The sequence below is a fragment of the Ixodes scapularis genome, unplaced genomic scaffold, assembly GCF_016920785.2.
Source record: "Ixodes scapularis isolate PalLabHiFi unplaced genomic scaffold, ASM1692078v2 PGA_scaffold8__174_contigs__length_109621045, whole genome shotgun sequence".
NCBI lineage: Eukaryota > Metazoa > Arthropoda > Arachnida > Ixodida > Ixodidae > Ixodes > Ixodes scapularis.
Window position 1 is genome coordinate 83149099 of NW_024609883.1, and position 13430 is coordinate 83162528.

At 47.0% G+C, this 13430-nt stretch overlaps 1 protein-coding gene across 2 annotated transcripts in view; it reads left to right on the top strand.

The window, feature by feature from the left end:
• Positions 1–13430, top strand: part of LOC8042391 (forkhead box protein P1) — a 382801-nt gene that overhangs the window by 47917 nt on the left and 321454 nt on the right. For both annotated transcript variants that reach the window (XM_029976908.4, XM_040502413.2), the window contains exon 2: positions 10843–10906. The gene's annotated coding sequence lies outside the window, so the exon portion shown is untranslated. The remainder of the gene's footprint in view (positions 1–10842; positions 10907–13430) is intronic.

The following is a 13430-nucleotide window of genomic DNA, read 5'->3' on the forward strand; positions in this document are numbered from 1 at the left end:
CCACTTTATGGCCGAGTTTGTTTCAGCAACCCCAACCTCCCGAAAAGTAAATACAAGACGCTAGACCCACTAAATCGGCTATTCTTCGAAGTAACGACACTTTAGCAATATTGTTGCTTCAACTAATTGTTGCAGTTATCCGAAACGCCGTCTAAAATCACAAAAAAAGAAAAAAAAAACGTTTTCGTGCCTCAGGAATTTTAAAACAGTCCGCGACAGAGCAAAACGATAATGCCTGAGCCTCCTCGCATCGTATCCAAAGCTTCGGAAGTCGAATGTTTGGATAGTAATGCCCGAGTACCACAAAAGCGACAAACAGACACAACCAATACCGACCCGGGGTCACACTGCACAGACATCATACAAGAGTCAGGCTGCGAACACCAGTCACCGCAAAAATTCGTGGTTCGAATGCTGTGTGCCAAGTTTTTTCCTTGAACTCATTGCCACATGCTGCATTCGAAGTTCGGATCTCGCGCTGACTCGCGTTCGAATCTGCAAGCCCGCCGAAGACACCTTCGCGTGCATGCTGCTCCACGTGCAAGAGGCTTGTCAATGTCGGTTGTTTCTATTTGTCGCTCTAGTGCGACTCGAGCATTACGATCAGCGGCAAAATTGCGGCTGTCCCAAGAACAGTGGGAAACTACAGGGTTGATATTCTAAACGTAGCTTATTTCGTGTCCCCAGTAAAGACCATCTACCGACACATCTGTTGCTTCCTTAGTTGTTTATGTGACGTCTTTTATCTTACATCTCCTGCTTTTGTTTATCTTTCTTATTTATCTTCTATTTCGTTCCCTTTCTCTTTCTGTAAGGTTTTGTTATAGCTTTGAGGGGGGGGGGGGGGGGGGGGTGAAGGAAAAGGAAGTGTTCCAGGGCGGAAACCGGAGCGACCCAATGTCGGGGATCTGCGAAAGATTTACGAAGTGCGACACGGGACGTTTACGTCGTCTGCCCTCCAGGGCCGACGAAAACGACCGCCAGAGGGCGTGAGAGTCTGCGAGGATGCGACCCTGCGTTCCAGGTTGGGCAGCAGATAGCCTCCTCCTCTTGCACCCCCCCCCCCTCCTTTTTCTTTTTCTTTTCTTTTTTTGCACGTCGTTGTTGTTTTTATTGGCTTTTAGAGTCCTTAAGTAAGCTGCGCTGGATAACTTGAAGCTTACTCACTCAGGACACCCTCTCACTCAAGGAGCAAAAATGAACAACACGTCGCTGGCATGTACAATACGCTCCGTTAGCCAAGTTAGCAACTGATAAACTGAGTGATAAATGAATGGGTGAAAGGATACCCCTGAGCCGGTGAAATTGGGTGACGTTTTGCGCCACCTGCCCAAGGCTGTTTTTTATTATTAATATACGTTTTACGATTGAGTGCTACCATTCGAAAATAAAGGGATATGTTGGTGAGCCAGCGGCAATCCACAATCTCACGCGGGTCACCAGGGGGCTCATTTACTTATGTTAGCCAAACATATTCGGTTAGTTGGAGTACCCCATAACCGAATAACTTCCAGAGAAACTGTTGAGAACCAAATGACTTCCCGGAACGTGCCGCTTGCGTTCCGAACTACACAAAGGAGGCGTCCGTAATCCACTCGATTTTCGAGCATTAGGGCTGTCAGCACCATCTCGGAGCCATCTGTCAGCTTCTGAACAAAAGCCTCTAAAAAGTGTTCGCACAACATAGGCAGATACGCACTAGGCGATTCTCATCTTACACTGCTTTCACGGGACTGATGCTTGCGTTCACGTGCTCTCTGTCTACTCCCATCTGTTTCACGGGCTGACCGCGAGGTGACGTCAGTTTCCATCGCTCATTTCAATACGTGCGGACTTTGACTGCTCAGACCATCATACAAAAGACAGTCTGCAAACACGAGTCTCCTGAATATCCGTGGTTGGAATGCCGCGTGCCAAGTTTCTCCTTGCACACACTGCCACGCGGCATTCGAAGGACGGATCTCGCGTTGACTCGCGTTCGAATCTGTATGCCGACTGTCTCTTGTATGATGCAGAAGCAGTGTGACCGCGACATTAGAGTGAGATGGACGGCATGAAAGCGGAGACAATAAGATGAGAGAGGATCGCTATAGAAAGCGCAAAATCTAGGAACATTGAACGGAACAAAAAAAAAGCTAGATCTCCGGAGTGTGCTGGATGGGATATATGATAGGGAAGGCAAAAAAAGGAAAGAGATGTCCGAAAGTGGGAAGCACTCAGGTTTGGTCTAGCACTCACTCACGCACACACAGACACAGACGCACCCCTCGTCTGAGGTGAGCAAACAGAGCGTGATGACGTAACATCGGCTGAATTGGGGATCGTCCACTAAAGGCGTATCCCTCGCACAACGAAGCGGGGAGGAGGACCCTCCCTGGATCTGCCCGGCCGAAATGTTTACCCTCCCTCTGTTTGTGGTGCGTCTGTGTTTACCCGCTTTTCCTGTGTGTGCGTGTTTGCGCGCTCGACTTTCTCCCGAAAAACTCTACTCGCGGCAGTTTCAAGGTCGGACTCAGGACACGACGTTAGGGAGACGCATCGCAGTTAAAGGAGCCACAAAATGATTTCAACTGTAAACGTACGATGCGCTTCCTGGCTCGGGAAAGGGGGAGGGGGAATTTAAAGGGAGATGTAAAGCTCCAGTAACACTAATCTTACATGGCACAGAAGACACGGACTTTCTATGCAGTCATGATGGCAGGATTATCTGCGGGAACATCTCAGCAGGTTTAAGCATGTTTGCTTCGAACATGTCTCAGACAGTTTTTTGTAAGACCAATCTGGCACGACCGTTTATACGAGGAACGAACACGCCGCAGACAGTGTGTATACGACTGTCTTTTGTACGACGTATTTGGAATGTGAGCGCTGCTTGTCACGGACGAGACGTATCGCCGCCGACGGACGTAGCGTCGTGCACAGACGTATCGTCATGAAGGGACGTGTGACGTCATAGACGGAGATGTGTCGTCACAAACATGTACACCGTCGTGGACGGATACAGCCTCACGGAGAGATGCAACATGACGAACGGATGTGACGTCGAACTGCCACCCTCTCCACGGCTTCCGTCTTCCTAACCGCGGCGGCCCTAGCGGCTAAGTTGAGAAGTACGCCGGTGGGGACAACAATGACGTAGATGATTTGTTTGTGTTTTGTCACAGCGCTCGACTCGCATAGTCCAACGTTGATTCAGCGTTCGGCATGGGGCTTTTGTTATATCAGTAGAGGCGAACGCGGACGCAGCAAAACCTTAGGCTTAATCTCTGCCCCGTGCTCAATCGAAAAGGATGAAGTAAAGAATCCAGTGCACGTGCCTCTTGTTGGTAAACGCTCAACTCTGGGGAAAACAAGCTGGACGTACGCCAGTAGCAAAAGAAACCCACACCTGCGTCAAGAAGCATTAAGATCGGTGGAGCAGTTAAGGGCATCGAAGAAGGAAGGGACGCCTATCTAATAACGATAGTTTATCATTAAAATAAAATAAGTTAAATTATTAGCGCTATCTATTATATGGCTTTGGTAAAGGGACACCTGTCCAACGAGTCCTCTATAGTGCACGACGTTAAAATAATCGCTAGATCACCCACATGAGAAAATGTATCAACTTTATGGACGGTGACACGGAAACAAATGTTACAGCGCGAAGCGCGTGGCACGAATCAGAGAACTAGTACGCGAATAAATAACAGAAGACACAAGGTATAAGATCTTCGGTGTGTTCAGAGCGAAGCGAAAAAGGACGAGAAGGGTGGCAAAGGGGCGGGGCAAGTGACTACTATTCAAACCGGGTCACACACTCAATGGGTCGTGAACGTATTTCTAGGATCTTAGTTCGTCTCTGTTTTCTTTTACCCGTCTTAACCGTCTCGACCCGAAGGAGCTACTTTCGTGTTTACCCGCAAGATGGCGTCTGCCACGACCACCGGTGCACGCATGCGCACTAATCCTCGCTCACCAGCGCCTCCTGCAGGGCAAAAGGCGACTCCAAAGGCGACCTCCATTCTATTTTTTCTTTTTATTTCGTTTGTTCGTTGACGTCGGCATTAAAGACGGCATCAACCGCCGTCGAGGTCAGCGCAGCGTGGCTCTACAATCCTACATCGCGCGTTGGAAGCGAGGAGGGGAGATAGTTTGATGAACGCAGGTTCTTCCCTGTTCTACGCTCTTCGGGCTCCCGCTAAGGTCTTGTTTGCGGGGCTGGCTGGCAGAGATGTGTATGCGTGGGAACGTATGGTGTGTGCGTTGTGTGCGTGTTTGTCCGCGTGTGTGTGCACGCTCGCTTGTAGGGGGTCATCCTCAGCCTTGTATGTAAGACGGGCGTAGTCCACAACAACCGTGCGCCCCCCCCCCCCCCCCCCCCCTCTCCCATTCTCCGTCGGATTACGTGTGGATTTAGGTTTGTTTGGTTCGTCGTAGCCATCCTGCGATGTTCAAACAAGGCGCAGAGAAGCGCCGCGGGCCCATCGCGGGCGCGACTGATGGAAAAATGGAAGACGAAAAAAGTATGCACTTTGGGAGCGATAAAAACGAAAATGGTGACCCCAGGGTCTTGATAAGAAAGGAGAGTATGGCAATGCAAGCACAACATTCTGCAGCGATGTAAACAGAAAAACAGTTGTTGCGTTCGTGTGCCTTCGACACTGCGTTATAATAAGCTCATCTGGTTCTTCGCTGTTGGAGGCGTTGCTTTCTTGCGTGCCGCTCTCAGGCCCTCCAGGGGGTTTAGTCCCAAGTTCTGCATAAGCAGAGCATCAAAGTGTAACCTAACCTAAGTCAAGCTAGACGACCGATTTGTCATCGGCCATTTTAATCCTGCAGCCGCATATATGTATGCAGTCACTGAGAGCTGAAGCAGAGTGTGGCTAACCCCCGAGCAGCCTGCTGAGCATCCAACGAGGCTGCAGCATCAGGCGATAAGAACGCTGAAGAGCGAATCACGATGTAAAAAGTGCGAACATGGTAAGCCACACCCTACGTTACTTAAAGTGTTTGTGGCTCTATCTGGTTCACGGAAGCAAAACGCATTGCTGTGTGCATATTACAAGTAATCGTAATATCTTATTGTCATTATTGTCTTGAAATAATAACGAAACCTTCCCGTGTTAGACACCTCCGTGACTCAGACAAGTTTACCAAGCATTGCATGTAAGATCACATTCTACAGTATCTATGCTTAAGTTGAAAAAAAAAGAAAAGAATTTCCTTTTTAACGTAAAGTTTCTTGAAACCACGAGCGTTTTTTTTTTTTTTTTATTTTTCCTAATTGTCGTTTCAAGGAGCAAACGCTTACCGGTTTCTGACCGTGGAGTTTTAAATTTGTCTCCTAATTTGCATGCGGGCCACAGGAGAGGAGGAGCGCCGGCCTCCTTCGTCTGTTTATTCGGTTGTTTGTCTGTTTGTTTGCAGTGCCCCGATGGTAGGGGACGGAAAATGAAAAGGGCTGCGGGCTGGTTGTTTGTTCCCCTTTATTATATTCTTTTTTCAATTCTCAGTTGCGTGCGGTTATTAGAACTCTCAGTCTATTTGCGTAACATTGGGGGGGCTGGCTCGTCAATAGAATCCGGCTGATGTGGCAACCCTTTCATTTGGGAAACCTTCCAAAGGGAATGAAGCGTTTGTGGCACCCCTTGCCTCTTCTACCTTTATCCATAGCTCACGTCCATGGGGGAATCGAGCATGCGCAAAGAGGTATTAGTGCCCCTTTTTTGCTCGCTAAGGTCTGTCTTCCTCACCGTATCACGGGGATGCTCTCTGGACGTACTCCGCTGTTTCTACTTGGGCCAGTCCTGCTTAAAGGCCGACAACCAGAACCGAGATTCTGCAAGGCAGAAGATCTTCCTCACCATGGGGGAGGAGGAAACAGGCAACGGTGGACAGGGGGGGGGGGGGGGGAGGAGGAAGCGGGAGAAAGTGGAAAGCGCGATCTGGTCGTCGGTTTCTAAGCATTTTTAATTTTCTTCCCCGCTCTCCCGCTGTCACCGACATCAGGAGAACGGCAGGGAGGAGTTTCAGTTGTGCAGCTTACAGCCTGAGCTCCCTACATTGGATAATAAAAATTAATATGAACATGAGTATAAGCATAAGCATAACGCTTCGGCGTCTCGTTATGCTCGAGCGTGCAGGCGCCGCCAAACACAGCGGGAGGCAACGAACGAGTTCTCGCTGCAGGCCGGGCGTTTGAAAGAGAATTCTTCCGTTATCATCCTGCCAGTGACTATGGAAGCTTCCATAGTTACTATTTTACATTTCTCTTTATCCTAACACTTCATCCTTAGACGAGATTTCATCTTTGGTGTGTATATTGGGATGATGCCTTTTCGCAACTCCAGAGGGGTTCGACGCCGCCCAGCGGGAGAGACCTGAAGGAGAGAGGCGGGGGCTACCACCAACGAGGTAGAGGGGCTTAGAGTGATGATCCGGTATCTCGTTCACCAAGCAAAAGTGACCCCCATCTGGCTGCCGCCATGTCTAATTTTGACCGCTAGACTCGTGACCGTACCAAATCATCAGGATTTTTCGAAAAACTGAGCCGAGATTTGTACTGCGATCGTTGTAAAACATGTTTTTTTTTTCAATTTTGTTAGCTTTAGGGATCACTGTCTAGCTCTGATAAAAACCCAAAATGCAGTACCGTGGCTGACGCCATCTAGCGGAAGCATTGCGAAGCTGCCCGAGCTTTTTTCGTAAAAGCACATTTTGGACTTAAAACAAGCAAGACATAACTTATCTCATTGGTACTAATATTCAAGATCAATAAGCAATTACTTGTGCGCGATACTTGGTTAAAATGGAGACGTAAAACCATAAGGACACGTGTCTAGTGGTCAAAAATGTGCAACATGGCGGCGGCCAATTGGGGGTCAGCTGCCAGTTTATCGCTGTAAGGCCCTCTACCTCATTGGCTACCACCGATTCATGTGGGCGCCGCACACTTTAGCGCCCTAGTGGCCCAAACGTGAAACAGAGAAGAAGGGTTAGATACACGCCATTGGAGCTGCCAATGGCTTCGGTGACGCGCCGCTGCGTTCAGTGGCGCCATCTATTGGGCAGCCCCGGCACACCTCCGTTTCACGTATATATCTTTATTTTTTACTCATCATTATTTTATCGTAAGAATGAAATAAGTCTGACAGTGCTATAAGTGACCATTTCCATAAGACAGCGTGTATATTTGGTTCCGTAAATACTGCGAAACCCGCCGTCTAGTTCAGAAGCGGAAGTGGTTGGGGGATATTTGCACACTGGCGCCACCACGTTTCAACCCACGTGACGAAGACAGAATAAAATTTTAAACTTTTCTTTGAACTTGAAGCTTTAACTGAACAATAATAGTGTGCTCAAGCCAACGTCCTTGGACCTATAAGTCGGGCGGATGTAACGCCCCTCTATCCATGGAAAGGTGGCGCCATTCATTGTTGCGAATATGCTCAAAACACGTGCCGCGCGCCACTTCTGGGAAGAACATGGCGTCTAAAATCTAGCTCGGGGCTGCGCTGTGCCGCAGTGATCTTCCCAAGGGCTGCACGTTGCCCGTCCCTCGTGTATCGACGCACCTTGCGCTACTTTCGAAACATTAAGGGGCATTAGGCGGATAGGGTTCCTTGCGCCACCAGTAGCATGCGACGCCTCGACGCGCAACGGAAAAAAACCGTTTTCGAATGGCGTTTCTTTTTTTTTAAGCTATCAAAAGCTTCCGTAAAATTTAGATTTACCATCAAAATTGCAATAGAATCATTTTCCACCTCATGCAATATACATCCAACGACTCGCCGGTTCTGCCGCCTCTCTGCATAGGGCGAGCTTATAGCGCAAAGAGCACCACAGAGAGGGCGCGCCACGAGAAGGCACCAGGTGTCCTAGGAAGCTTGTTAACTGACTTTGATATAGCAACATTGTCAGAAGCCACCTCGACTGACTCCAGGTTGCTAAGCCCGAATAATGCAAATGTATACCTGCGTGTCAAAAGAAATTGTTTCTGCGCACTCTATTTCTTTTTAGTGACCTGTCCAAAAGTACTTTGTGTCTTAAATATCGCTCCCTCGTCCGACTGTGGGGTTTGAAGATAAGAAACCGTGGACGATAACCGAGCCGGTATCTAAACCTACTATAGAAATTTTACACACGCGCCAGATTACAGCCGCCATGGTAGACCCTCTCTTGTCTCACCGACATTGCCGAGCAACTGACTCAAAACCTGACGAGCTTTCACGAAAGCCTAGGTAGGGAAGAGGACACAGTAGAATCTAAAAGGAGAATAACCTCTCCTGATGTGGTAACGACGAAGTGAAGTAAGCGGAATAAGAGGAAACAAAAACTGAAGGTGGGTAATGGTGGTACCCATGACGAGCTGCTGCAGGGCGTCTCACGTGCACCTTAAGAAACAGCGGGGGCGGCAAGTCATGATAATCTTATCTTTGCTCCGCAGCCTATGAGATAGTGGCATTCGGCGTAAAGAGCTCCGAAGAACGAAGCAAAAAAGAGTCAGCATAAAGCACGCCCCGACTGTCTTTAGCTGTCGTTGATTATATATATCCCACACGCCTCTTACCCGTATAGCCAGCCGTTAGAACGTTTTCTATTATTGCAAGTTTGTTCCCACTTCTCGAATCGACGTAAATCAAAATGCATCAAAACAACAGTTTACTACGAGGCGTTCCTTTACGAGGCGGACTGGTTACATTACCGAAAGGTTCATTCTTTTCGTGCCACTTTGAATGGAAGGGTACGGGGTGCGAGACGGATAGAAACACAGTCAACAGCCCCGCGAGTTTGTGTATTGCTTGCGTATTTTGTTTTATTTGTTTTTTTCATGTCTGGGGAGTTTAGAACCGCTGTTGTGTTTTGTAATCGTTGATACGTTCCAGGCGGTCCGTTGCGTTGTTTATTCTTCTCGTCGTCGTGTTAGTGCCGCTCCCTTTTCGACGTGGCAACCGTGTCGTCCCTTTATTTTATTTTTCTTCTCTCTTTCTCGTTTCTGATTGGTCGAGAGCGAGGCGTGCGAAAGAAACGCACGGCTTCGATTGGTCGCGCTGACGGTCGGTCGTTGCGTCGGTCTTGTTTGTGTTTTGAGGGCCGCCGTTCTCAGACGCGATTGGTGGAACGGTTTTCAGCCTTTTGGTTACGTTTTTGCTTTTTCTAATCCGTTTCGAGACTTCGATTGGGCGCTCGGAGAAACTCGGTTCAGTTGTGATTTGCATAGAGCGTTCGAGAACTGCATCTTAAGCGCGCGCCACCGTTTTCGATGTTGTTGATTTTTGTTTGTTTTGTGTGTGTGTATGTGTGTTTTTGTGTTTGTTTTTTTCTTGTCGTATGAGCTTGTATATATTGGCTTAGTGCGCCAAAATCGAGGTGGCGTTCTTTTTGTTCGCGCATGCGTCTGTGTGTGGACTTCAAATGCGGCTTCTCAATTCAGTTAAGGGGGCACGATCTGCTAATGCTGTCAGTGCTGTCGAACGAAAAAAAAAAAAAAGGTACTTTCGTCGAACTTGGAGTGAACCAGAGAGAGAACAAAATAATTGGTGTTCTTGACGAAATTTTGTTAGCAAGCCACTGAAGCCCGTTTCAAACTTGCAGCTGATAATGGATTTTTGTGATTGTATTTTTCTGGGTCACTGAAATGGTTACACGTCCCGGCAGACTGCAGACCAATGCTAGTTAAGAACGACAAGTGTGTGAAAACTTATGTGATGGTCTACCTTACTTTGGGAGGATCCAGTCGAAATGGGAAGATAAAGAACGGATAGCTTAGTTGCAATTTCGAAGGCGCGTGCGAGTCCGCTGCAGAATAACGTTCCATAATAATGACTTGACTGAGTCGTCAAGACAAGGTACTTCTTCAAGTTTCCAACGTAGAGGGGAAAATGGCGTAATATTTCGTTTTTCTTCATTTTGGTATATCTTTAAGTGTATTTCTCTATTACAAACACTGCTCGTCCGAATCTTGTGAACAACATTTCGGAGAAGATCCTCCATGATCTGCAGCAATAAAATCAGCGAGAAAAGCTTCTTTTTCTGATTTTCGGAAGCAATATAGCATCAAAATGGCAAAAGATGCGCCATTATTTTTTTATGGTGTAACGGAAGGAGACGTCTTGATACGTGAACTTAAAGACCCCATACAGTTGCTTAGAAATTAACGTTATGTATTCCACATAATCGCCCTCTGATGTAGTATGTTTCACTTACCACTGTGCAATATTTTAAAAGAAATGGGACACCGACACAGCCCGCAGCAATCTTCCGTGTTTGATTTTAGCTGAGTATGACCTGATCTGAAGATCTTATGTTTCATCAAACTATAATTTTAAGATCTTTCTCAAATTCACAAGATCTGTTATTAGAAAGATGACAAGTCTTTAAGTGTCGCTGTATATATAACGCGAAAGTTGAATGGATGAAACAGCTGCTCGGGGGGGGGGGGGGGGGGGGGGGGGGAGAGGGAGGAGGGGGAAAGGAAGGAGGAGGGGGAGAAACATGGAAGCTGGAGAAGTGTGTAAATTCTTTCTGGTAACTTTCACACGTGCATCTCTGGAAGAAAAAAAATCTCACCTGCAAAAATCATTGTGCTGCATGCATACACGCAGCGCCAGGGCTACCACAGCGTCTGTCCTGTCGACGACTTAAGAAGGGGAGATTGAATGGTTATTTCAGCTCTGCCAAAGCCCCCCCCCCCCCCCCCCCCTCCCCCGCGCAACTACAAATTGCTTTTCGCTCCTTCCACTGTTGCTAATACTGACTGTCAAAATGACCTCCTCAAAGTGAAAGTTTCATTTTTTTTGGGAACGAGCGAGCCCTGGCTCAGACCCCGGCTTAACGCCCATCTTTTCTTTGTACTTGCAGTGACATGTCCGGTGCGATTCAGCATGGATGACGACAGGCCCTTTCCATTGCTGCCATAAGCAAGGTGAGCTAAACTTCGCGGTCTATCTATCGACCAGTCCGATGACAGCCTTCTGCACGCTGACATTTTTTATCTGTTGGGTTGCGGAACGATTTGTGAGCATGCGCAGTCGATCACTCTCTTCTGCAGAGTACCAGACGGCGCACATGAGTACCCAACCCGGTGACTCGGCAGTTTTCGCTTGGGTGATAAGCGCTGTAAAAGTGTGTAATTATTTCACGGACAGGTGAGAATTGGTCATCAGTTGATAAGAATACAGAATAAGAATCACGAATCAGGAAGCATAAACGTAATACGCCCTGCGTTTGATAAGCTGTTGGTTACAGTAGTCGTGTTGATTTCGCACCTACGTCGGTCTGCACAAAGCCCTGGTCTATAGACCTTTGATGATCTTAGCAGTACTATAGGTTGGTACTTCTTCAGCAATGCCATGAAGCCTGGGCATCATTTACTTGATGTCCGGCTCTTTAGCGTCTCACACTATTCTAGTCGGTGCGCCTGCTGATCTCCGCAGCTGTCCAGTTTGAGGCTGTTTGACTTGCGCTTGTGTGTGTGTTGTTTTCACTAGATCTGTGCACCAGACACTGTGAAGTGTTTTCTACAAAAGTATTAGCTTCTGCTTTTTTTTATTTTGTGATACGGCGCAATTGCCGACAACTTGAAATGGGGTGATCAGCGGATGGACCTACAACCCGTGAACTTAACGGTCGCTCCATCGTGAATGTGACTGACACCTGGTACCGAAATCTGTAGCTTATGGAACTAAAAGTTCTGACCGATTCTCGTGGTACGTGCCTTTCTTTGTTCGTTGCACGACTGATGAAGGCCCGGCCCAGAGTCGTTCTGTTAATTCAGTCAAGGGCTGCTTCGCTTGCTCGATATCCGGCACCTCTTTTCAAGTCTCAACTTCTTTAAACATCCGTATATTTATTATTCTTTTTTGTCTTTTAGTTACTCACATTTCAGGAGATAACTGTAAGTCTCAAAGAATATGGCCCCGGCAACTAGTATAAAGTATCTATAACGTAGATTGTCCTTACTTTCTGCGTGAGTTCAGCGATGAAACTGGGTAAAAAAGAAGTTCTCGATGTTCCTGTTTTATGTTATTATTACTTTTTACTACTATTCTCTACTTTTTTTTTTTCTTATCCGTTGAAGTGGCGGCTGTTGCATTTTGGCAGTCTTTAATCTTCGCGCCATTACCTTCATGTTTATTTACAAGACCAGGTTGAGATAAGAGCTTTTCCTTAATAATGGTGAGTTTCAGTGTTGCATAAACGACCGAACGCCAACACTGTGCGTTTGCGTTAGCATTGCCTGGTGCCAACCCGCATGCGCAGAGTGGAGCACGCAGCGCTAACGCAAGCGCAGAGGGCTCGCGTTATCTACGCAATACTAAAACTCACCGTTCCTTCATCACGTTACACTTATAGGGAGTATTCACTGGCGGCCATAGTTGTGTACGCGAATGCTGAGCGCGTGCTGACGGCGAGCTTCCACAGTTTTTTTTTTTTTTTTTTGCAACGTGCATTCCGCACCATCAAGAGTGTCGGTCTTAGCAGCATATTGATGTGAGCTCGTCCTGAGCGTGCGCTGTGAACAGCACCCACAAATATGGCGTCCAGTGAATACTTCCTATAGAACAACACCTGATTACGGTTCTGCGCCAGCTATCCTATTCTTTCGTTCTTTTATTTAGAGATAGTAAGGTGTGGCTTCCTCTCTGAAATAGAGTCCGAAGTTGGACTAACCGGTCGCTATTGGTAACGGGATAAAACAGAGCAAAAAATACTGAAGGACAGGTAGACGAAAGACACGAACACAGCGCTGACTCACGACTTGGTTTTCTTTTTCTTCTTCAAGACATAAAAACAATGAAGTAAAAAAAAAATGTTCTTCTTTCTGTTGCACTTTCTTACGGTTGCACGCCTAACTATAACGTTGAGGAAAAATCAAGGTGTATTGATATGAATTATCATTTAATGCTGCCCTATTACTTTTACAAACATTTATATTGTTATTGTTGTTGATATTCTTGTTGTTGTTTTTTTAGCTTATGGTGAACTTTTTTTCCGAAGCTGAGATATTTATCTTCTCTAGATATTGCGTTAGAACTTCGACGATACTTTATCCAGATGGTCTAGAGTGTAGACCTAGCATTCCTAAATACAATTGTTTCGGTTGGATCGTCGGGACCAGTAATGAACGCTGAAGGATAGTGAAGCAGCAAGAACATTCGTTTGTATATCTCAGAAGGCGCTGCATAAGTATGGCGAAAACATCTCTAATGACTGAACAAAAAATAAATTAAAAAAACACGAAGTTATTAAATTTTCCGTTGCATCTCTCGTTGCTTACACGCTTGCAAGTATGACCGCCATCTTGCTCATTGGGGTGCGCTTGCCAGGCGCGTCATAATTCGATTTCGACACTTTAACAAGGCGTCGTAATCGGATTATGACGTGCCCAAGCGTACCCCACCTGAGCAAGATGGCGGCACCCTGAGGCTGAGGACAAAAATGAACTT